Source organism: Mauremys reevesii, linkage group 4, assembly GCF_016161935.1.
Source record: "Mauremys reevesii isolate NIE-2019 linkage group 4, ASM1616193v1, whole genome shotgun sequence".
NCBI classification, from domain to species: domain Eukaryota; kingdom Metazoa; phylum Chordata; order Testudines; family Geoemydidae; genus Mauremys; species Mauremys reevesii.
In genome coordinates this window covers 133,356,117-133,379,973 of record NC_052626.1, presented here as the reverse complement: position 1 = coordinate 133,379,973, position 23,857 = coordinate 133,356,117, and the positions used below count along the sequence as shown (strand labels likewise).

The 23,857-nt window shown below is 47.0% G+C and overlaps 1 protein-coding gene across 2 annotated transcripts in view; it reads left to right on the top strand.

Annotated features, from left to right (window-relative positions):
• Positions 1–762: 762 nt before the first annotated feature.
• The window catches only part of ELK4 (ETS transcription factor ELK4), a 33,554-nt gene continuing 10,459 nt past the window's right edge, over positions 763–23,857 (top strand). Inside the window, exon 1 of one of the 2 annotated variants that reach the window (XM_039537506.1) lies at positions 763–1,040. The gene's annotated coding sequence lies outside the window, so the exon portion shown is untranslated. Of the gene's footprint in view, positions 1,041–16,803; positions 16,943–23,857 lie in introns of those variants that run through there. The other variant, XM_039537505.1, reaches the window with a different exon arrangement.

The window sequence follows — 23,857 nt, the reverse complement described above, 5'->3', positions numbered from 1 at the left end:
AGCAGGACCAAGCACTGATTTTTGCCCCAGATCCCTAAGTGGCCCCCTCAAGGACTGAGCTCACAACCCTGGGTTTAGCAGGCCACTGCTCAAGCCACTGAGCTATCCCACTGGGGCACATTCCCTGACAGTGTGGCCCTCTGGCATCAATGCTCTCAAAGGGTTTCAGTTCCTGGTATGTTACTCCATACTCTGACTTGTATTGTGGTAGCACCTAGGAACCCCTGTCATGAACCAGGGGCACATTGTGCAAGACACTGTCCAAACACAGAACAAAGAGGCAGTCCTTGTCCCAAACAGTTTACAATGCAAGTAATTGTGTAACTAGGGAATTGTTTCCTCTAAGCAGAAAGTATTCCTCAAGTGTGACAACTTCAAGGAGCAGTACTGCTTCCCCGAAGAAGAAATACTGCAGAAAATGGGGTTGGCTCTTTATTCTAAACAGAAGAATGGTAGCAGCTGAACTAAGCCTTTGGCAAATTTCCAGAAATGATGGAGCGGGAAATTGACTTGCATGTTACCCAGCTGCAAGAGCTACAGCTTGAACTAACCAAGGCTAATTGATCTTGGCTTAGATTTCCAGAGAGCTGAAATGTGTAAGGAACATACAAAGTTTGCAACACCTGCATTGCTTGGTTTCCTAATCCTTAGGGGGAGGGGGTCATGACAGAAATGGGTGGAGCTGCAATTTTGGAATCCAGAGCCAACCTATCCCCAAAGTTCCAGGAGGTCTGGCTCTGTAGATGTTGCTCAGGCTCACCCCTAGTTGATAACTAGATAGTGTGTGTGGGGAATAATCAAGGTGTAAACTCAGCCTCAGCTGGGTTCCTCTCCAGTGTGCTTATGTGCAGCCTGATGCAGGTTCTAACAAGGTGCTTGGCTGGAATTCTGTCCCTTGTAGTAGGTTTGGGGAAGTGTGCTTCTCTGTGTAACTTTCCAAGTGCGCCTCCGTCCTGCCCTGGATTGATGGGACCAGAAGCCAGCGAGCTCCCAAGTTCAATGTGTGCAGTAACGAAGTTTTAATTCTGAGCCAGAGACAGGTATGTGAGACTCTATTTTTGCTTTGTGCTTCGTTGGGGTTTTTGGCCTAGCTGGTTGTTCACTTCATACCCTCTTCCCTTCAGGGCACCTTTCTCAGGCCCCTTGCCAGCATGATTCATGCCAGTCTTGCTCTTCTTTCCGTCTCTTTTGCTGTTCTAACCTGGCCCCAACCCACTTTACAGCACAGCCTGTTCCTTTTGAATCTGCCCCACCCTGCTTTCCCTTCTCGGCCTTTAGAATACCAAGGCCAACTACAGTTTGTGACTCCAGTGCTTTGGGACTATGGGCATAGAGGGGCTAGTCAGCTGTATCTGGGCCACAGTTCAGTTCTCTGATCTTTTATTCTCTAAGTGGAATTTGTATGTTCCACTCTTGTCCCCAGGGAGGCCAATGGGCTGAGAGGGGAATGGGGAGAGTGCAGGCAATAGAGACCTCCAGTGTGGCTGACCTGCTGTGTGGCTTCAACCAAAGAGAATTTGAAAAGGGTGGGGAGGGCGTGCATTTTATTGAATCCAATGCCTCGGGCACAAATTTGTTGCGAAATATTTATCGTCTTACCTGTCTCCTCCGGGGATGTTTTTGATAAATGGCTTGGAAGGTTTGCTGGCGCTTCTGTAATTACCTCTGTGTTCTCTGCTACTGTCGTTAACCTTCATACGGTAATGCTCCCCAGTGAACAAAAGATATCCCTGTACAGTGGTGTGGGAGGAGGAGTGGGACTCTTCTGTCTTTGTTAGTTGAAGTCACTAGTGTCACCAAGTGATACCTTGCTTGCTTATATATACTCACCTGCCCCTGGAAATTTCCATCCATCCACCTTTTGCTTCTGAAGAAGTAGAAGTCACACACAACAAAACATGCTGCTAAAAACGTGTGTCTCTATAAGGTGTGCCACCACTTTTTTGCTGCTTTCATTTCTTTTTATCCCAGTATAAGCATGGCTCTGGGAATTGGGATTCATGGGTCCCAATCCTGGCTCTGACCATGAGACTGTGCTGTTAGGCAAGCTAGGGAACATCTGTGCCTCAGTTTCCCCATTTGTACCATGGGAATAGTACTAGTTGTACAGTGCTTGGGAGACGAGGGCTTTGAGGGTGCTAAAACATTTTTATAGGCAAAGAAGCAGCTGTGGGAGCCAAAAGGGTACTAATAAAGTAGGGATGGTTGCATTTGTGTGTGCAGGTGTAGAACTTGATAAAATGCTTTTCATGCTGTGCCTTCAGTTGCAGGCACAGCAATGCTTGTGTGCAAAGCCCTAGCACTCTGCATGCAACTGATGATGCTGTGGGAAGTCCCTGGCCTGTGGCCCACACACCACTTGCTGGTGGAACATGGAGAGTTGATTGGTGCTGGCTGTGCCTTCTTGCCATCTGAGAGGAATCAAACCTGTGTGGGTGCAAATTGTGAGCCTGGTTTTATGGCACCTTTGGAAAAAGACTCCATGTATGTTTGTGGCAGCTGGGTCTATTTGTGGTTTTGCCCCAGGAAATTGATAAAGCTGGGTGTTAATGGGGATTCTTCTATGGTGCCTTTCATCCTAGAAAGGATTGGTACATGTTAAGCTTCACAAGACTCCATCAGTGGATAAGTAGAATGTCCATTATAGAGGTGCCTCAGAGGTTGTGTAAGGAGGCAGTGGAAGAGCCTGGAATGGATCCCCAGAAATCCTGTCTCCACAGCTCCAGCCAGGAGAGTTCTCCTGGTGAATAAATAGTGTGTGTCTATTGTGTAATACCGACACCCTCCCGTGTAATTCAGGGCACTCCCCACCTAGTTTCTCCTCCTCTACAGTTCTGGGCAGGCAATAGGAACTAGATTGCGGCAGCAGGCAAGCTGGAGTCTGAGTCTCGAAGAAATGGAGGGACATATGGTCTGGACAGAGCCTAGCACACTGGACACGGCTGGAATACAGGCAGTCATTCACAGTAGTCTAGCAGCTGAGTGTTCTGTCTTCCTTTCCCTGCCCTGCCTCCTCGAGAGGCGCATAAGAAACCAAAAGAAGGGTTAACATGAAACAGGTGGAAGAGAACCTTTCCAGCAATATCTGCAAGACTTTAACCCTCCAGTGGCTCAATCCAGTTCCTTGGGCCCATGAGCCTGGGGAGTATGTCCACACTGCAATCAGTGCGTCACTGCAGCACGTGTTGACATACTAAAGCTAGTTTGGATCAGTTCAAGCTTGCCGGGGGCTCGGGGTATGCACTTGAGCAGCTAGATTGTGTGGCTGCCCATGCTGTCGTGGCTTCACTGCTGTTGTTGGAGCTAGCTAGATCTAAGGTCACTTGAGTATGGTTACTAGTGCTGCAGTCGCTCCTCCCATTGCAGTGGAGACTTCAGTGCTGGGACTTCAATCTCGGTCCCTTCTCCAATTGTTTGCACGTGTCACAGTAGCAACAGGCAACGTGAATCACCCCCAATGGCAGTCAGGGCTGAGCATTAAGCCCTATGCTTCCTCCTAAAGGGACCTGGTGTATACAGTAGCAGCCTCGTGCTGCAGCCCATGTGACTTCTCTCAGCTGGTGCACCTGCTTCCATCTCACCGCTGAGTGGGCGGCTGGCAGGTCTCTAACTGAGCTAAAGGAAGCCCTTGCCTGGAGAGAGGTTAAGGACTCGTCAATGTTTAAAGAAGAACATAGCTAGACTAAAACATCTGGCTTGATGTGACTCAGTCTTGCTGTGTCATAAAACTTGCTGCTTTAACTAAACCATTTTCCAAGTAAAAGTGTCTGCCTTTAAGCTCTGTTAAAGGACAGAGCAATTCTCCATCAACTGGAGAATAGGGAGCATTTTCCTCTGTCCATCATTTGCTCCACTGTGCTTTGCTATTACAATTCAATAGGACCCCAAGCAAATGTTCACCCAGCTGTGGGTAAGTAATGACCCCTAGTTCTTCCATCTGTGGGTAAGTACCATGCTGTCTGCAAGATTGCCCCCTGTTCTGATGGCGTGCTCGATCTCCCTCTCAATTTAAATTGAGATCAGTGTAGGCAAAGCACTAGGAAACATACTGTAGGGAGTAAGGGTGCAATAGCCAGGGCATGGACTAGCTGGGACCTGACATCGTTTCTCACCAAGACTTTCAGTAACAAGTAGAGATTTGTGGGGGCAGGGGAGAGGGTGCCCAAATTGTGACTTCTTAAAGGGGCCTGAATCTCTGAAGGAGGATGGGTGCTCAATACTGAAAAACAGGCCCTTTTTAAAATGTCCCAAAAAGGGCCACCCAAAATCACTAGTCACTTTTGAAAGCTTTGGGCTTTTCTCTCTTCTCTTTGCTCCGCCCCGCCCCACCACCACCTGCAGCTACAGGGCTTCCTGTACCAGAAAGCTGACTGTACCACAGTATCTTCCCCCTTCTATTTCAAGCAGTGGGTTTCATACACAAGCAAGGCTCTGAAATGAGACTATTGGTATGAGTCAAGTAGCCGGGCTGAGTACTGATCTTGTCCCATCTTCAGCAGTGCTGAACGCGCCAGAGGGCTGCTTGATTTCTCTGGGAGTAGGAACAATGATGGAAGCGTCACTAGGAATTTTTGTGTGTGGATCTGTGACCTTCCTGAGTGACAGTCCATTTTGTAGGGAAAACACTACTGAGGTGGTGAGTGTGGGGTGAACACCCCGTCTAGCCTAGAAGGGGTTAATGAGGCTGGGAAGGGGCCAACTAACAGAATAGGTCAAATCTGAGGGGGAAATAAGTGGAAGGAGAAGAAATAAGGTGGGGAAGGAAAAGGACGTGGAGGGGAGAGACACAAAGGGCTGGGTCTACACCTAAAACTTGGGTTGACCTAGCTACATTGCTCAGGGGTGAGAGTTTGTCTACACTACTGTTAATTTCTCAGAGTTTCACATCCCAGGTGGTATTCAGGATTTAGCTAGAGCTGGTGGACATGTTTTCATCTGGCTCCCTCTCTCTGGGCCAGTCTGGTCAGGATATTTCTCTGGATTAGGATGGCAGAAGTCTGGGGTCCCAGGAGATGGCAAGGGTGGAACCAGGATGGGGAAACTCTCCCCCCCACCCCCAAGTCTTTAAGGACCTAAAAAGGGAATGATGGGTGGAACAGCCCATTGCCTTCATTATTTTGTCCACCAGCTAGGCCTACTTTGACACCAATTTTGGCTTGCCGATTTTCAGTTCAGTGCTTTTCTTGTTCACCAAGAACGCAGTTAACACAGTCCTTGAGTTATATCAGTAGCCCTCGTGTTTGGACGAGTTCAGTCTCTCTTGCCTTTGCATCTTTTCCTATCAGCATTTGTTATAGGTGATTGTGACATTCCGTGAACGTCCGCTCACAATTAGGGTGTATGTATAGGCTGAGTTATCACAACAGGGGCCATTGTTGTCTTGAGTGGATACAACTCCCTAGTGCTCATGGAATGCCTCTCTAGCCCTGCCAGGGGGAGATTTATTTTTATTAATATGCAGGATTAATTGTGTCTTAAAATATTAAAAATGTGGTATGATCTTAGTGCAGCACTAACTCCTCAGGGGACTAGTCAGTCATAGAGCAGGTACAGCATGAGCAGCAGCAGTGCAAGCTTAAGCTGTGTTGCCCCCTTCCAGATCCTTAGCCCTGCCTTGGTTGGGTCCCTTCTGTAGAGGCAGAGTGCAGAGACTTGAGTGCTATTCCTGACTCTGCTACTGACTTGCTGCATGACCTTGGGCCAGTCACTTCACCCCTCGGTTTCCCCTCCTATCATGTCTGTCTTGTCTATTTAGACTGTAAGTTCTTTAGGAGCCAGGACTCTCTTGCTGTATGTATGCATCCATCACAGGGGGTCCTGATCTCTTTAAGGCCTCTGGGTGCTATTGTAATACAATAACATCAGTGAGGAATGCAGCCTCCTTGCCTTCTGCTGAAATTGCCAACAAATGGGCCAGTTGGGAGAGTGGCTTTTTGATACTGACAGCAGTACAATTTGGCTTTTTAAACTATCCTTGCCTAGATCATCTTTGGTGCTAAATAGGATTGCTTTCATTTTCAACACACGTTATTTTGGAGCCAAACGGCAAAACTGCTGTCGGTTCTGAAAATAGTGGGGGCGGGAGCTGCCATCTCTTCAAGGTGCCACCTTCAAACCCTGAGTTGTGGCTGCCATGTCTCCAGATATTTATGGGGGCAACCTGACTCTTGACCATATGTAGGGTTGTCAGTTTTGGTTGGACTTATTCCTGGAGGCTTCATCACATGACATAGTCTTTAATTCCTGGAGACTCCAGGATGGTTGGCAACCCTAGACCATGCGATCTGAAGTCCTTCAGTATAGAGGCTTTCGAGGCAATTAAGATGCATCCTGAAAGACCTTTGGAAACACGTTTGCAAAGTGATGTCATAATATTGCATCACCCTGTGAACTCAAGATGCTGTGACATGCAACTTGAAGGATGAAGTTTTATGAAGGTGGCCACTCTGAGTCTGGAGTTCACCTGAACTAGGAAGTTGAGCCCTAACTATAGGCCAGGAGTCGGCAGCCTTTCAGAAGTGGTGTGCCGAGTCTTCATTTATTCCTCTAATTTAAGGTTTCGCGTGCCAGTAATACATTTTAACGTTTTTAAAAGGTCTCTTTCTATAAGTCTATAATATATAACTAAACGATTGTTGTATGTAAAGTAAATAAGGTTTTTAAAATGTTTAAGAAGCTTCATTTAAAATTAAATTAAAATATAGAGCCCCCCAGACCGGTGGCCAGGACCTGGGCAATGCGAGTGCCACTGAAAACTAGCTCGCGTGCCGCCTTCGGCACCCGTGCCATAGGTTGCCTACCTCTGCTATAGGTAATAGTGTCAAAAGGCCTCTTGGCCGTTCTCTTGTGTGCTGCAAGCCACGTTGGATGTCAGAATCCAGCTAGGACAGGGTTTCCTGCTACGAATCTCGACCGCTTGATGATTAGCACCATCTAGTCCTCCTGTACAAACTAGCACCCCTGGTTGTGATCCTTAGAACAAACCCACAAACCAACTGTGAAACTTCCTACTTACAGTCACCAGTTTGCTGTTGTGGAACTGAAAGTTCATGTCATGCTTTCTGTGCTATTGAGAGATTTACACAGAACTCAACACCTTTGTGTCTGAGTAGCTTGCAATAACATGCCCACACAAGTGCACAGGACGAATGGTAGAGGTGAGAAAGGGATACTGTGAGCTCTTGAGAGGTACAGCATAGCGAAGTTAGCATTTGTGGCTTTGCGCTTCAATAAATAGCTTTGTGCCTTAGAAAATCTCTAAGGCCTTGATCCAGGAAAGCAGTTAAGCACATGCTTAAAGTTAAGGATGATCTAAATGAGTGCTACTCTTTTGAGAGAGAAACTAGGGCATTGTAAAACACACCACAAAACCAAAGCAACCCAAAACCTTACTGTGTTAGAGACTGATTTTCCTTCCCCCTCCCCCCCTTGACTTGGGATTGTGGTGTTTGCTAGCGAGGCGTGAAACTCTTAGGGTCATTCAGAAAATTGTCAAATATGCAGATTCTCAGCTCTCTCCTTGGAGTCAGCTGCTGAGTTAAAAGCTGTTTTAAAAGGGCACTGTTGAATTACGGAACAGGCTAGGGCTGAAGTGCCTGACCTGCTGTTGCATAATGTGTTGGCTACCCCTGCATCTGTGATTCTCCTTCAACCAGGTCAGCCAAAGATCATATGGTCCTGAACTCAGGAACTTGCTGTGAGATTTCTCCTTATGTCAATGCTTTTTTTAAAAAAAAAAAACTTTTTTCTTGGATTTTCTTTCTAGAATTGCTCTTTAGACAGGGACAATTATTTACTCTCTATACAAAGCCTTCCACAAAGGGTCCCCAACCATTCCAATATAAATCTTTAACAATTAAACTTTGTTTCTGCTCCTTTTAAGCTTCTCTGCATATGATTTTTTTTAACTCTGCTTTGTCCCCCCCACCTCCATTTTCCCCAGTCTCATCTAAGCAGGACACTAACCCAGTAATATCCAAGTCAGACTCATGAATGAGGTGAGATGTTCCTGCCATTCCTTTCCCCTACCACACACAGATCCAGATTCTTTGGTCCATATGTGCACATACTGTCACTAATAGTTATTTTTTTTAATGGGACTTATGCTCCTTCCTGTAGGATTCTAATATCAGTCCTTCTCTGAGTGGATTCTGCTAATATTTTATGCTGTTAAAAATTGGGAGTAATTCTAGTGAAGTCAACAGAGTTGCCTGGAGAGAGATCAGAACTGGGCCTGTTTTGATTTTCTTGTGGCAATTGTGTGTGTAGTGCCCAGCACTTGGGTGTCCAAACCTTGATTAGGGTCTCTGTGCTACTGCAGTACACACCAATAATGAATTGACTTAAGGACTATCTGATTTCACTGGTGTAAATCTAAAGTGGAGTCCAGCTAGCCATGCAATCGATAGCACAGTGGCAAGCAGAAGTTAGTGCCAGCAGACTAAGGGTATGTCTACACTATGGGATTATTCCGATTTTACAGAAACCATTTTTTAAAACATTGTATAAAGTCGAGTGCACGCGGCCACACTAAGCACACTAATTCGGCAGTGTGCGTCCATGTACCGAAGCTAGTGTTGATTTCTGGAGCGTTGCACTGTGAGTAGCTATCCCATAGTTCCCGCAGTCTCCCCCACCCATTGGAATTCTGGGTTGAGATCCCAGTGCCTGATGGGGCAAAAAACATTGTCGCGGGTGGTTCTGGGTACAGCCTCACCCCTCCCTCCGTGCAAGTAGCAGACAATTGTTTCGCACCTTTTTCCCTGGGCTAACTGTGCAGATGCCATAGCATGGCAAGCATGCACTCTGCTCAGCTCAAGACAGCAATCATGGACATTGTAAACACCTCACACATTCTCATGCAGTCAATGCTGAACCAGGACCTGCAAAACCAGGCGAGGAGGAGGCAGCTACGGCAGCGCGGTGACGAGGACATGGACACAGAATTCTCTCAAACCGTGGGCCCCCGCGCTTTGGAGATCATGCTGGTAATGGGGCAGGTTCTAGCCATTGAACGCCGATTTTGGGGCCCGGGAAACAAGCACAGACTGGTGAGACCACATAGTGTTGCAGGTGTGGGACGATTCCCAGTGGCTGCAAAACTTTCGCATGCGTAAGGGCACTTTCATGGAACTTTGTGACTTGCTTTCCCCTGCCCTGAAACGCCAGAATGCCAAGATGAGAGCAGCCCTCACAGTAGAGAAGCGAGTGGCGATAGCCCTGTGGAAGCTTGCAATGCCAGACAGCTACCGGTCAGTCGGGAATCAATTTGGAGTGGGCAAATCTACTGTGGGGGCTGCTGTGATGCAAGTAGCCAAAGCAATCACTAAGCTGCTGCTACAAAAGGTTGTGACTCTGGGAAATGTGCAAGTCCTAGTGGATGGCTTTGTTGCAATGTGATTCCCTAACTGTGGTGGGGCGATAGATGGAACACATATCCCTATCTTGGCACCAGGGCACCCAGTTCATAAACCGGAAGGGGTACTTTTCCATGATGCTGCAAGCCCTGGTGGATCACAAGGGACGTTTCACCAACATCCACCTGGGATGGCCGGGAAGGGTTCATGACGCTCGCGTCTTCAGGAACACTACTCTGTTTAAACGGCTGCAGCAAGGGAATTACTTCCCAGACCAGAAAATAACCGTTGGGGATGTTGAAATGCCTGTCGTTATCCTGGGGGACCCAGCCTACCCCTTGATGCCATGGCTCATGAAGCCGTACACAGGCAGCCTGGACAGTAGTCAGGAGTTGTTCAGCTACAGGCTGAAAGGTGGTAGAACGTGCATTTGGCCGTTTAAAGGCGCGCTGGCGCACATTACTGACTCGCTCAGACCTCAGCCAAACCAATGTCCCCGTTGTTGCTGCTTGCTGTGTGCTCCACAATCTCTGAGAGTAAGGGAGGGGAGACCTTTATGGCGGGGTGGGAGGCTGAGGCAAATCACCTGGCTGCTGATTACGCGCAGCCAGACACCGGGGCAATTAGAAGAGCACACCAGGAAGCAGTGCGCATCAGAGAAGCTTTGAAAACCAGTTTCATCATGGGCCAGGGTATGGTGTGACTGTTTCTCCTTGATGAAACCCCCTCCTCTTGATTGACTCATTCCCTGTAAGCCACCCACCCTTCCCCTTCGATTAACGCTTGCTTTCTAAGGAAATAAAATCACTCTTGTTTAAAAATCATGTATTCTTTATTAATTAGTTATAAAAAGAGGGAGAGAACTGACAAGGTAGCCCGGGTGCAGTTTGGGAGGAGGATAGGAGGGAAGGAAAAGGCCACTAAAAAATTTTCAAAATAATGACAGCCTTTTGGTTGGGCTGTCCACGGGGGTGGAATGGGTGGGTGCACGGAGCCTCCCCCCACGCATTCTTAGTCGTCTGGTGGGTGAGGAGGCTAAGGAACATGGTGAGGGGGGAGGGCGGTTATACAGGGGCTGCAGCGGCACTCTGTGATCCTGCTGCCGTTCCTGAAGCTCCAGCAGATGCTGGAGCATGTCAGTTTGATCATGCAGCAGCCCCAGAGTTGCATCATGCCTCCTCTGATCTTCCTGCAGCCACCTCTCATCTCGAGCATCCCTTCTCTCCTCATGTTCACTGGCATCTTTCCTGTACTTTGATACCACATCCTTCCACTCATTCAGATGAGCTTTCATTGCGGGTCACTTCCATGATTTCCGAGAACATTGTCTCGCGTCTTTTTTTTTTTTTCTCACTGCCTTATCTGAGAGAGCCTTCGGGACGGAGGAGGGAGACTTGACAAATTTGCAGCTGCAGGAGGGAAGGGGGAAAAAAGGGAGAGAAGTATTTAAAAAAGATACATTTTACAGAACAATGGTTATACTCTTTCACAGTGAACAACACTATTCACCTTACATAGCACATGTGATCTCGCTACAAGGTCACATTTTGCATCTTAATATTGAGTGCCTGTGGCTTTGGTGTTAGAGATCACAGACGCAGGTCCGGGCATCAGAATTCGGCTTGCATGTGGCCATGGTAAGCCACTGTCTTTCGGCTTCTGCAGCCTTCATATATCCAGTGCCCTTCTTTCCCAAATATAAGCAAAGCCCGTTGAGTGCTGCTTCTTTCCTGTTAACGTGCAGCACCAGAACCGCCCCCATCCAATTCTCTGGGATGATCGCTTTACCCCTCCCCCCACCGTATGGCTGGTATCATGGAAGATCGCTGCTAGCCACCCTCTTTTCTCCCCCCCAACGCGTGGCTGGTAGCAGGGATGATCCCAGCTAGCCAAACACAAAAAAAGCTCAGCGCCAGTCACCCATCCTGCCCCCCCCCCCCCGCCCGGCTAAATGCAGGGAAGGATTTCTTTTAAGCCACAAGCAAACAGCCCCACCATCTCTGTCCCCTTAAGGAAATTCCTGAATTTCAACCAGGTTACCATGAACGATATCACTCTCCTGAGGATAACACAGCGAGATAAAGAACGGCTGTTGATTGAATGCCAGCAAATACAGGGACCATACGCTGCTAGGCTTTGTCATGCAATGATATCAGATTACTTGCTACATGCATGGCGTGGTCAAGTGTCCTACCAGGGAGGACGGAATAAGGCTGCCCTGCCCAGAAACCTTCTGCAGACTTTGAGTACCTCCAGGAGAGCTTCATGGAGATGTCCCTGGAGGATTTCTGCTCTGTCCCCAGACACGTTAACAGACTTTTCCAGTAACTTTACTGGCCGCGAATGCATCCCAAGTCCTCAGGGCAAATTAATCATTAAACGCTTGCTTTTAAACCATGTTTTATATTTACAAAGGTACACTCACCAGAGGTCCCTTCCATGGCTTCATTGTCTGGGATAGTTGCTTAGGAGGGCTGGGAGGGTAATTCCATCAGGGTGAGAAAAAGGTCCTGGCCGTTGGGAAGAACGGAGTGCTGTGTGCTCTCTGCAAGCTTGTCCTCCTCATCTTCCCTGTCCGCAGAATCCTCAGGCATGGCTGCGATTACCACCCCCACCTCAGAATCCACGGACAGGGGTGGAGTAGTGGTGGCAGACCCCCCTAGAATTGCATGCAGCTCAGTGTAGAAGCGGCATGTTTTCGGCCCTGCCCCGGACCTTCCATTTGCTTCTTTGGTTTTCTGGTAGGCTTGTCTGAGCTCCTTAACTTTCACATGGCACTGTACTGAGTCCCTGGTGTGGCCCCTCTGCATCATGGCCTTGGAAATTCTTTCAAATCTCTTTTCATTTCGTCTTTTGGAACGGAGTTCTGTTAGCACGGAATCTTCTCCCCATACAGCGATCAGATCCAGTACCTCCCCTGCAGTCCATGCTGGAGCTCTTTTTCGATTCTCAGGAGACTGCATTGTTACCTGTGCTGATTAGCTCTGCGTGGTCACCTGTGCTGGTGAGCTCTCTACGCTGGCCAAACAGGAAATGAAATTCAAAAGTTTGCGGGGCTTTTCCTGTCTACCTGGCCAGTGCATCCGAGTTCAGATGGCTTTCCAGAGCGGTCAGTGGTGCACTGTGGGATACCGCCCGGAGGCCAATACCGTCGAATTGCGGCCACACTAACCCTAATCCAACATGGCAATACCGATTTCAGCGCTACTCCTCTCGTTGGGGAGGAGTACAGAAATTGGTTTTAAGAGCCCTTTATATCGATATAAAGAGCTTCGTTGTGTGGACAGGTGCAGGGTTAAATTGGTTTTATGCTGCTAAATTCAGTATAAACGTGTAGTGTAGACTAGGCCTTTGAGTGGGTCATGGTACGTTTCAGAACAAACTTTGACCCTCTCCTTTCTTTACTTGACTTTCTAATATAGCTGGGTGTGTGTTGGGGGGGGGGGGGAGGAAGAACTAGGAAAGATTGAGTCAAGCATCTCCCTGTTCCACCATGCACGTGTCTTGCCAGGCACAGTATTAGGATCCCATTTCTGTTCATATGAGCCCTACTGTGTTGGGTGTATGTGATCAGGGCTGCCCAGAGGGGGGGCAAGTGGGGCAATTTGCCCTGGGCCCCGCAAGGGCCCCCACAAGAATGTAGTATTGCAACTTTTTTTTATGGAAGGGGCCCCTGAATCCTCTGGGTGGCCCCGTATGTGATGATCTACCTGAGTGAGATACTAGTTTCCAGGAGCTAGGATCTGTATTTAATGGAGTTTTGTTTTTAGTTCTAGAGGTTTGTTGGATATTTCTGCTGTTATGAAAGATTAACCTTCAGCACCATCACAGGGGTTGCAAATTGGCAGCAGTTAGCCATGCTTGGTGCTGTACAAGCAAATGAGGGGATACGGTCCCTGCCTTCAGGAACTCACAGTATAGGGGTTCCAATTTTGCAGACCTTACGTTTGTGAATAATCTAATGGAGCTCATGAGGAATTCAATTGACTTCAGTAGAACTGCTTCTGTGAGCAAGGATTGCAAAATCAGGCCCCTACTCTGTCCCAAACAGATATCTCTGAGGTGAATTAATGCAGATACTGTATTGTCAGGCAGATCATGTGCTGCTTTTCAAGAGGGATCTGAAGGGGGGAGGGATTTTCCTCAGTGTGTGTGAAGAGAAGAAGTTGTAAATAGAGGAAGCAGCATGGAACAAACTGCAAAACCAAGACTAGAAGGATACAAAGAGGGTGGCTAGGAATGGTTTATCCAAAGACTTCATCCCTTCTCTTGGCTGAAGTATCCTGATCTCTCGTAATGTTTCTATAGTAGAGTAGTTCCTACAGGCTCCAGCAAAGAGCAGGACTCCATTGTGCTAAGGGCTGTCCTAAGGCATAGTAACAGTTCCTGCTCCAAAGAGTTTATAGTAAAAATGGACAAGACAAAAGGAGGGTGAGGAATCAGAAGTGCAGAGCTGTGAAGTAACTTGCTCAAGGGACGGAGCAGGAACCTGAACCCAGGTATCCTGAATCACAGACAAATCTCATCCACTAGGCCACACTCTGTCCTAATAAGATGTTTTACATGAGCAAAAAGATCACTTGCCTTTTTTTCCCCTCCTCTTTCAACTGTCAACCTAGAAATGAGTCTTCATTCATTTTATTAGAGAGTCACTATAGGGAATGAAATGGATCCAACCAAGAAGGGGGACTGATAATGGCATTTAGCTCACCTCAGTTGAAATAATATAAAGTATAACATGCAGTGTTCCTGTTTAACCAGGAGCTGAGCAAATGCTTTTAGCATATTAAGGGGTATGAAGATAATGCCTAAGTGAAACTTATCATGGGCCATGTCTTGTATTTTTGAGTGCTGCGCTCTGTTGAAAATCTGCCCCTATGCTCAGTTGGGTTTGGAGGACTGAGTTCCTAATGGGTGCAATTAAGGTGAAATATTTTAGTAAAAGACTAAAGGGGCACACAATGCCCTGTGAAATGGCATCCAGGAAATTTGAAACTGCCTGTTCTGGCATATGTGGTATCAGTTCCTTTCCTAACTAAGTGCTGCTTAAGCTTTCTTTGCAGCTGGGCATGAGTGGGAATGTGATGGAGGGCTGGGACTGATGTTATTTCTATTTGAGGAAGGAAGAGTGCAAACCCCTCTGTATTTCCTCTGCTGTCTTTGTTGCCTAAATGAAACCATCCCATTGAGGAGGGGATGACAAGCTGCATCTGTCCTATCCTGGCTTATAAGGCTGATCAAAATGGATCTCTGACTGCTTTGCCTTGGCTTAATCCTTCAATGTCTGACCCTAGAAGATCAATTGCTCTGTGTCCCGACAGTGTGTGGGTGGGCTGTTTTAATGAGCTTTCCCACGAATTAGGGTCCCCACGGAGTGCGTAGTCTCCAACTTCCCTTTTAAAGGAATGGTGTGTGAATAAAAATGGAGTCTCAGGATACCTAAAAGCCATGCATGTTCTAGCACCATAGGTTGAGTGAACCATATACAAGATACAGGAACAGAAAGCTATCTAGAGCGAGGTTGGGGAACCTGATATTCTTACATTTTAACCCCCATAGAAATCTATTTATGTATTTATTGTGTAATACAGTGGCCAAGCTCTACTGTGTTCCCTAATAACCGAAAAGAACCGTGGTGTCATTCCTCAAGGAGGAAATATTTTGCTTATAAACCTCTCTCAGTAGCACAGTGTGCAGTGAAGTGAGAGTTAGTGAGAAACGCAGAGCGCAGTGAAGTGAGAGTTAGTGAGAAAAGCGACACTGTCTGATGGTAGCTCCTAGCTTTAGCAAGACTCCCCCTCTATAGAATCCTCCCTGGCTCAGGGCCTGATCTTCTGCTCTTTTATCACTGTTCAGGATCTTTTCTACTGCTCTATCTTTTAACCTTCACTACTATTTTCATGCTGATACTCCACTGATCTTTTACCACTTTTTTCAAGGGCTTCCCCTTTCCCGCCTCTTCAGTTTCTCTCGACCACACACTTGTGACTTCACTTCTGCTTTCTTCAAACTAAGCACCTCAAGGACGGAAGCAATTCTCTTGGGCAAGATCCTCATCCTCAATCACAGCACGGGCTCTCTCATTCTGCTCTATGGACTGTAGACTTAATCCTGAAACTTTCTTCTCTTCCTGCAGCTCTTCTGTGCTCACATTATGGCCTTCACTCCCTCCACAGTGTTTCTCATGTAGGCATGTACTCCTTCCACTGCTCATGCGGTCATGTGTGACTTGATCTCCTTTCACCTTGCTTATTTAGCTTTCCTTCTTTATGGTCTAAAGTCTTACTTCCTGTATTCTGGCTTGGGGAGAATGCTGCCTCCTATATGTTAGTTCATCATCCCTTTGAGCAACTGGACTTGACACTTGTTTAATAATCACATGCTTCAAAAGTTCACTCACTAGAGATTTTTTAAAATCTTCCTTGGAGTTGCTCTTGTTTGTTTCACAGAAATTTGCTTCTTCCTTTCCTAAAATGATCTCCTATCGCCTGCCTCTTTTCCTCTCCCGCCCCTGCCTTGATGAACCCTTTGTTTAGTATGTCATCTCCAATAGCTTCCTTATACCTCTCTGCCTCTAGCAGTCTCTTACCTTTCTCCCTCATCACCTTTATGTTCTTCTTTAGCTCTGTAATTGTGTAATGTGAAAACAGTGGCTGATACGCCTGGCCCTGAGAGTCTTTAAAGTAAATTTATGTGTAAAAACATTAGCACTGTCAACTTGTGATTTTAATGTCCCTGTCTGCTTTTTCCACGGAGGATTCTAAAGTGTACTACCCTTGTTGATGAATGAAATAACATCCATTCTCTCTCCCCCCCCCCCCCCTTTGAAATGAGCCAGTATCATGCTGGTTTTGCAAAAGCACCACTAGGGCTGTCTAAGAGAACTTTGTTATGCCTCCTAATGTTGCACATGCAGCAGCTGTGGCCTTTGGTGTGGTTTTCAGAAAGGCTGAGCACATGCACCCTTCCCCCGCCCCCCTTCTAGCTGTGAGGGTAGGGAGCTGCTGGTGCTCAATGCCCCTGAACGTAGATGGCCTGGGCACTACACAATGGTTGGGTGCTGTGATTTGCCCAGGCACATGCAGTGACTGGGGGACCGAAACAGACAACCCAGGACTCCTCCTGGGTCTTTTATGCTGCCTACCCAGGAGTCCGCCCTCAATATTTGCCCCCTGTCCAGTCCTTAGGCACATGGTCCAGCTGGCCTCTACTAGCGGCAACCCCCCCGAACTACATTCCCCATAATGCTCTGCAGAGAAGGAGGTGGAACAAGGCTTTTAATAGGTCAGTCGTTCCCCCAGAGGCGAGCGGTGATTGGCCAAGTCTATTCTCGCCTCCAGTCCCCTCCCTCCGAGGCGGAAGTGTGGCTTACGGTGGCCGGACGGGCCCGTGTCGCGTGTGAGCGAATGTGCCCTGTGTCCCGCCATGTAGCGCGCTGCCGCCGCCGCCTCCGCTCTGGTTCGGTTCCAGCGCCCGGGATGGGGGCCCGGCTCCCGTCCCGACAGGGGGGCCCCCGGCCATGAGGGGAGCCCGGTACCTGCCGCTGCCAGCGACCGCGCCGCTCGGGGAGTGGGGGCTCCGCCTCGGTGAGTCCGGGCTCCGGCCCCGCCCCTGCTGCCCCCCAGTTCTGCCCCGTGTCCCCCGTGCGCCCCGACCCCTGTACCCCCCAGTCCTGCCCTGTGTCCCCCAGTCCTGCCCCGTGTCCCCCGTGCACCTCAACTCCTCCCGTACTTCTCCAGTTCTGCCCCATGCGCCCCAACTTCTCCCGTACTCCTCTAGTCCTGCCCTGTGTCCCCCGTGCGCCCCTACCCCCCCCGTACCCTTCCAGTCCTGCCCTGTGCGCCCCGACCCCCCCGTGCGCCCGACCCCCCGTATTGCTCCAGTCCTGCCCCGTGTCCCCAGGCCTCCAGTCCTGCCCTGTCTCCCTGTGCACCCCTGACCCCGTGTCCCCATGCACCCTGACCCCCGTACTCCTCCAGTCCTGTCCTGACCCCCGTCTCTCAGTCCTGCCCCTTTCCTCATACCCTTCAGTCCTGTCCCCTCCCCGCGAGTCACCCCGTGTGCCCCCACCTCCCATGTCCCCAGTGCCCCCCTCCCCAAGTCCCCAATCCTGCCCATGACCCCGAGTCCCCTCACATCCTGTCCCTCCGAGTCACCCCATGGATCCTAACACTTCTCTCTTTCCTCCCCATATATCTAACCCATTCCCCTCCCCTTGAGTCCCCCATGCATCCCTCCTTCCCCTTGTGTTCCTCCCAGTCCAGCTCTCACCCCTCCTGAGTCACTCCCTGGACCCTAAGACTCCCCCTCCCCATCTCTCCCATGCATCTCAGCCCGCCCCTTCAACGGTCCAGTCCTTCTAAGTCACCCTATGGACCGCAACAGTTTCCTCTATATGCCCCCCCAGTCCTCTGTGGGCTGCCTCCCCCAAGTCACCCCATTCAACCTGGCCCCCTTCTTCCTGATCTTCCCCCCAGCCCCATTTTCTGGCCCAGTGCTTGTGCCTCCTGCCCCTCCCAGTCACCCCATGCATCCCAGCCCCCTTTCCCAAGCAATTAACCCATGATCTGCACTCAATTTGCCCCTTACTACTGCCCATTTTCCCTCTTTCTTTCCCCATTCCCCTCCTCTCCTGCACCCCACTAAACTGCTTCTCCCTCCCACCAGCTTGCCACCCTGGCTGGGAGATGGGGCAGCAGCAGTGGGCGGCTGCAGGAGGAAGGAGCCAGACATAACAGGATGTTTTTATGGCTGGTAGGGGTTGGGTGGAAAAATAAACAAATTTAGGTGCTGGTGTCACTGAATGAGTTTGAGGATGGGGTGTCTTGGGGATTAGTCTGAATCCTCTCAGAAGAGGAGGCAGTAAGTGGCTTATTTTGTGTCTGTCACAGTGAAAAGAAAGCTAAAGATCTATAGTAACATGGTGTCAAGTATCAGAGGGGTAGCCATAACATGCACACTCTGTATTGGGTTCATTTATGTGTCTTAAGACCTGCATGGTTCATATTAGCACACTTGTGGAAACATAAACTGATTTTTATATGGCAAGTAAGGTACTTTTCTTTGTGGGTGGGTGTTTGCTTTATTTGTATGAAAAGGTTGGGGTTTGATTCGGGGTGGAGGGGATTTCTGTGTGTTTGCCAGGAAGTTGGAAAATGAAAGTAACTCTGTTAAAAGCTTTGAAATGGTGTAGTTCTCCTCAGGACTTTGATCTGTGTCACTACTATCACAGTTGTTTCATGATTGGTGGAAGCTCTCCCTTTATCTGGTGTGAAGTTTCCTTTCTCTCTCTTCTTGCTTGAAGTGCTTCATTTTTTTTTTTTAACGGAATACAGTTATTGAAAATGAGGATATACCTAATTAACACACACTTCTACAGTAGTGACTGTATGAATGCCTAGTCTCAGATTTACAGCTATCCAGCAGTCTTCCCTCAGCCTTTTTATCATGGCATTTTTAGTGGGACACTTTCCTCTAAAACTAGGACTATTTCCTTTCTGATGTAGTATTTTAATTGCAAGACTTAAACCCTTTGCTATTTGGTACTTGTTACTTATTTGGCTCAATGTGATGATGTGACTTAGAGCAGGGCCATGGTTTCTGTTTGCTATGGCCTGTTTGTGATCATAGGCAAGTTTTTGTATGCTTCTGCCCCTCAGTTTTTTCACCTGTATAATGAGGCTGATACCCACCTTGATAAATTAGTTTGAGGGCCTTGGATGAAAGCATTATACACCTCTGCCTCGATATAACGCTGGCCTCGGGAGCCAAAAAATCTTACCGTGTTATAGGTGAAACCGCATTATATCAAACTTGCTTTGATCTGCCAGAGTGTGCAGCCCCGCCCCTCAGAGCGCTGCTTTACCGCGTTCTATCCGAATTTGTGTTATATCGGGTCGCGTTATATCGGGATAGAGGTGTATAAGTTGAAGATGTTATGTTTGAGTAGCATGTGCATTGCTGGGTATGTGTGTAGTACATGTATACATACTACGTTCACAGTATGTATTTTTTGTTTCCACTGAGCTAATTCCTGAATTTCATTTTCAATCTCTTCCCACTCAAGTGTGGGTACAAGATCTTGGTGTTAAATAGCAGCTTCTGAAATGTAAAGGGATCGAATCACAAGACAATGCCTCATTCACTATGTGCAGATTTTAGTGGTTACAATTGACTTATCTTCCTAATGTATTCAAAACAAACATGATCCATATAACAAGCTGACACTCCCTGACTGAACTGCCTGTTCATGATTTTGGTCAGCCTGTTTATTTTTAGGGTCTTAGCTCCTGTTTGTAGAGAATAGTTGTCCTGTCGTCGTAGCAACCAGGCTATGTGTACTATAAACATTATTAAAGGAAACCTTTTCCATCCTAAATGAGACTTCCTTTTCATAATAAAGTTAGGGTCAACATGCAAACATTTAACCTTTTTTGTTCAGGGATTATTCAACAGCATGCTACAGAGAATTGTCCATTCAGTCATAAACAAGGATGCTTTTACTTTTAGCAGATGTGCATATCACAGCTAATTTCATACGCAGCTGATAAACACTTTTTCGTCTTTGTGCCTGTGGACCAGGAGAAAACAAGTATAGTTTACTGAGCGCTGAGTGTCCTTAGAAATAGGGGGTTTATAATACATCCTGGAAACGAAAAGTATAATTGTCTTCTTTCCCACATCAGGAAGGTTAAAAACCAGATAAAGGCATTTAGTTCATGATGTTTTCTATTTCAGTTCGAATGACTCCTGTGATGTTTCCCTTTAAGTCTAGTATCTCCTTGTGGGGTGAAGGTGATCATGGAAATTCAGACTTCCAACCATGTTGAAAAAAAACTATGAAGGTTAGGTCCAGTGACTACATAACTCATATCCTTGGGGAGTTATGACATCTCCAGCCAAGAAAGCTGGTGGATCAGAATGACTGCAACAACTGGAGGAAATGCATGGAAAATTATTCTTGATCACAGGAGTTCTCCCTACTTGTCACCTCCGAACAGGGATTGAAATGTTTTAAATGCTAGTTTAAGCAAGACAAAACTGTTTTCAGCAACACTGGAACAAGCATGGAAGATTGTCTCAATCGTGCTTCCTGTAATGATGTTGGAAAACCAATGTTGGTCCATCTGCTGTAGCAGCCTAGTAGTCTTCAATTCCAGGGTGGCTAGGAAATCCCATTATTGAAATTGTTACCAATGACTTATCTTGCTACAGTGTGTGTTGGAAACAAGCACGACTTTCCCATGGAAATGTATAAGGTACAGAAGACAAGGATATATTTATTTAGTTGATGGTAAATGGACTAGTTATTGAGGGGGATGTATATTTCACCTCTAGTTCTAAAAATCTTTAGTGTAAAATTGCAACTTAATTTTGAGACATGGACTTGGAGGCTCATGTGCAGTGTGAGTTTGAAGTAGACATAACTGTCAAATGATAAAACATGAAAGGTGAAAATTATAGACAAGCTCTTATCATAAGGGTATCTCCTCCAGTCTTGCCCTCAGAGATGCCTCCTGCCTTGCTGGCCACAGTTTCTCTTGCAAAACAGGCATGTTTTTATGTCTGGCATGAAACCCAGTGTTTAGTGGAAGCCAGAGAGATAAGGAGGCTGGATTTTTGAATTCTTTATTTTAGAAGTTTGGCTTTGGATTTCAGCATTTACTTAGTGAAGAAGTTACTTGAAGGATATTCCCTGAGAACTAACAAGGTGTTTTGTTTCGTTCAGGCTTTTGGTTGGGAGTGTGGAAATCCAGGTCTCCAGTTTAAGTTACTATCTGCAGTGAATTGCTTATCTTAATTTTTATTGTAAACAGGCCTTTACTGGCAAATGCCTGTTTGAACTGGAAGCCTTATTGAGTTTTGAGGTAATGTGTAATGCTGAGTTGTGGCTTGCCATCAAAATACTAGCTGATGCGGGCAGAAGAAGTCTAGATTGGGGTCATCAACCTTTCAGAAGTGGTGTGCCGAATCTTCATGTATTCACTCTAATTTAAGGTTTCACGTGCCAGTAATACATTTTAACATTTTTAGAAGGTCTCTTTCTATAACTAAACTATTGTTGTATGTAAAGTAAATAAGGCTTTTAAAATGTTTAAGAAGCTTCATTTAAAATTAAATTAAAATGCAGAGCCCCCCGGACTGGTGGCCAGGACCCGGGCAGTGTGAGTGCCACTGAAAATCAGCTCGCGTGCCGCCTTTGGCACCTGTGCCATAGGTTGCCTTCCTCTGGTCTAGATGATGCTCTGGTACATCTTGCATTTCAGTAAAGTTGTCTTTTGTGTGTACTTACATTGTAAACTTCTTGAGCAAGGGGACCATCTTTTTGTTCTATGTCTGTACAGTGCCTTTCATAATGGGGGCCTTGTCTGTAACTAGGCCACCTAGACACTACAGTGGTACACATAATGAATCATCAGGATAGAGGGAGAAATACTTGGGAGATGCTGAGATACTACAGTGATGGGGGGAGGGAGCGGAGATGCAAGTAGCTAGATAGTGACCTTAAGGACTAGCATGGAGATGGTGCCCCACATATAATAGGCATCAAAGTCCTTACTTTGTTCCAGGTAAAATGAATAAACTTGTACATGAGATAAAACATTAAGAGCAGTAATGCAGGAGAATCCATTTCCCTGAGGCTTAGAAGTATTTATATGAAAGAATTAGCGATAACTGGATATTACTTTTTAAGAATTGTGCTAATCCAATCTCTGCCTGGTTAACCTACATGTAGCTAAGCCATTAACACCTGCTTCCCTTTCCAGTGTATTAGAGCTGCAGGTATTGTCCAGAGGGATTCAACATCTCACTAGCATGGTGGTCCCCAACCTTTTTCATTTGGTGGGTGCCAGACGATGAGCCACCGAGGACTGTGGCTGGTGGACGAGCATCCAACGAAATGCCGCCGAGAAGCAGCAATGTCAATAGGCGTCACTGCCGACAAGCAGCGTCATCCAGAGGCGTCACCACTGAAATGCCACGGAAAATCAGCGGCATTTTGGCAGCGATGCCTCTGGATGACACTGCTTCTCGGTGGCATTTTGGCGGATGCTCGTCCGCTGGACAGTACACGGGCGCACATAGATGCCCCGGCGGGCACCGCGTTGGGAACCATTGCACTAGCATATCTCTTTTATCCTCATTCATTTCTTTCGTGCTTTCTCTCCTATTTTTTCACTTCCTGTTTTCACTCTTCCCTCTCTTTTCTGTTTTGTCTGCCTGTCTTTAATTTTACCACTCTAAGGAAAAAAAAACCCCAAAACATTCCTCTCTTCTAGGGGCAGAGAAGTGCTGCTTTACTCTCTTGGTACTCCATTTGTGCTCATTCTCACTTAGTCGTTCTGGGAGAAGGGAGAGATAATGCTTCTTTGGGCAGGTACACTTCAAAAATAGACGAACTGAATTACAATCAGCCCAAAAAAGTATCTGCCCTGAGGCACCTAATTTAAGTAGGAATGTTGAGCCCTGTGTAAGCTGTCAGCTGTAATCCATTTACAGGACTGACTAAAATCTGACACTTGGACATGTAGACTGCCTGCTCTTTCCTTAGGCAGGGGCAGGCTTCTGGCCTGTGGGTGGGTATGTGCCAGGTAGTAATTAAATCATTACCAAAGCCATTTATTTCACTGGCAGCCCCAACTGAATCCTAAACTTACCAATGCACGTAACCTGCATCTTGGAGAATCCTGGCACAGTTTCACCTTGCTCAAGAACCACTTGGAGTACAATGCCTACACACAAATGATAGTTTGTTTTGTCTGATTCATTTGCTTTGGTACACAACTATGCCCTTAGGTTTTCCTGTAGAATAGTATTTTCCCATGTAGCCAAGCCAACAGTTACTATTGGTTTAGTTAAACCAATATACCAGTATAACTACGACTCTCCATTCAGGAATAAAAGTGCCTTTTCGGGTTTATCTTAAATTCCTTCCAAAGCAATGTGAGCCAAACAGGAAAAAAAGCCTTTGCTATACTGGAATAAGAGTGTCCACTTTGGGAGTTATACCAGTGTAACTATATTGGCTTAAATCCACATCTACCCATAGAAGAAAGTAAAGTTAATTTAACCACATCACTGAGCACTGTAGTTAAGCTGACCTAACCCTGGTGTAGACAGCACTAGGAAGTGTACTGGACTGTATATTTACCTATACAGTCATGATTGAAGTGCCAGTGATGAGTTCAGAGCTGACGGGGGCTTTAGCCCTGGGAGTTTGCACTGTAAAAGACAGACATGGATAGGACAAGATGCAATAGGTGTTCATTTGGATCTTTATTTTCTTCCCTGTTTTCTCACCCTCTCAAAAGGTTGGGAAAGAGCCAATTTGTGGGATTTGAGTTAGGAGAGAATGGGGACTAGTGCACTGGGATTGAGAGACTTTTCCATACATAGGAGGTAACAGAGGCTCTGAATGCCCAAAGGAAAAATGAACTATGCTGCAGTATCAGTGTTTGTCTCTCTAATTCCTGCTAATTGTAATTGCTTTGGAGGGACTT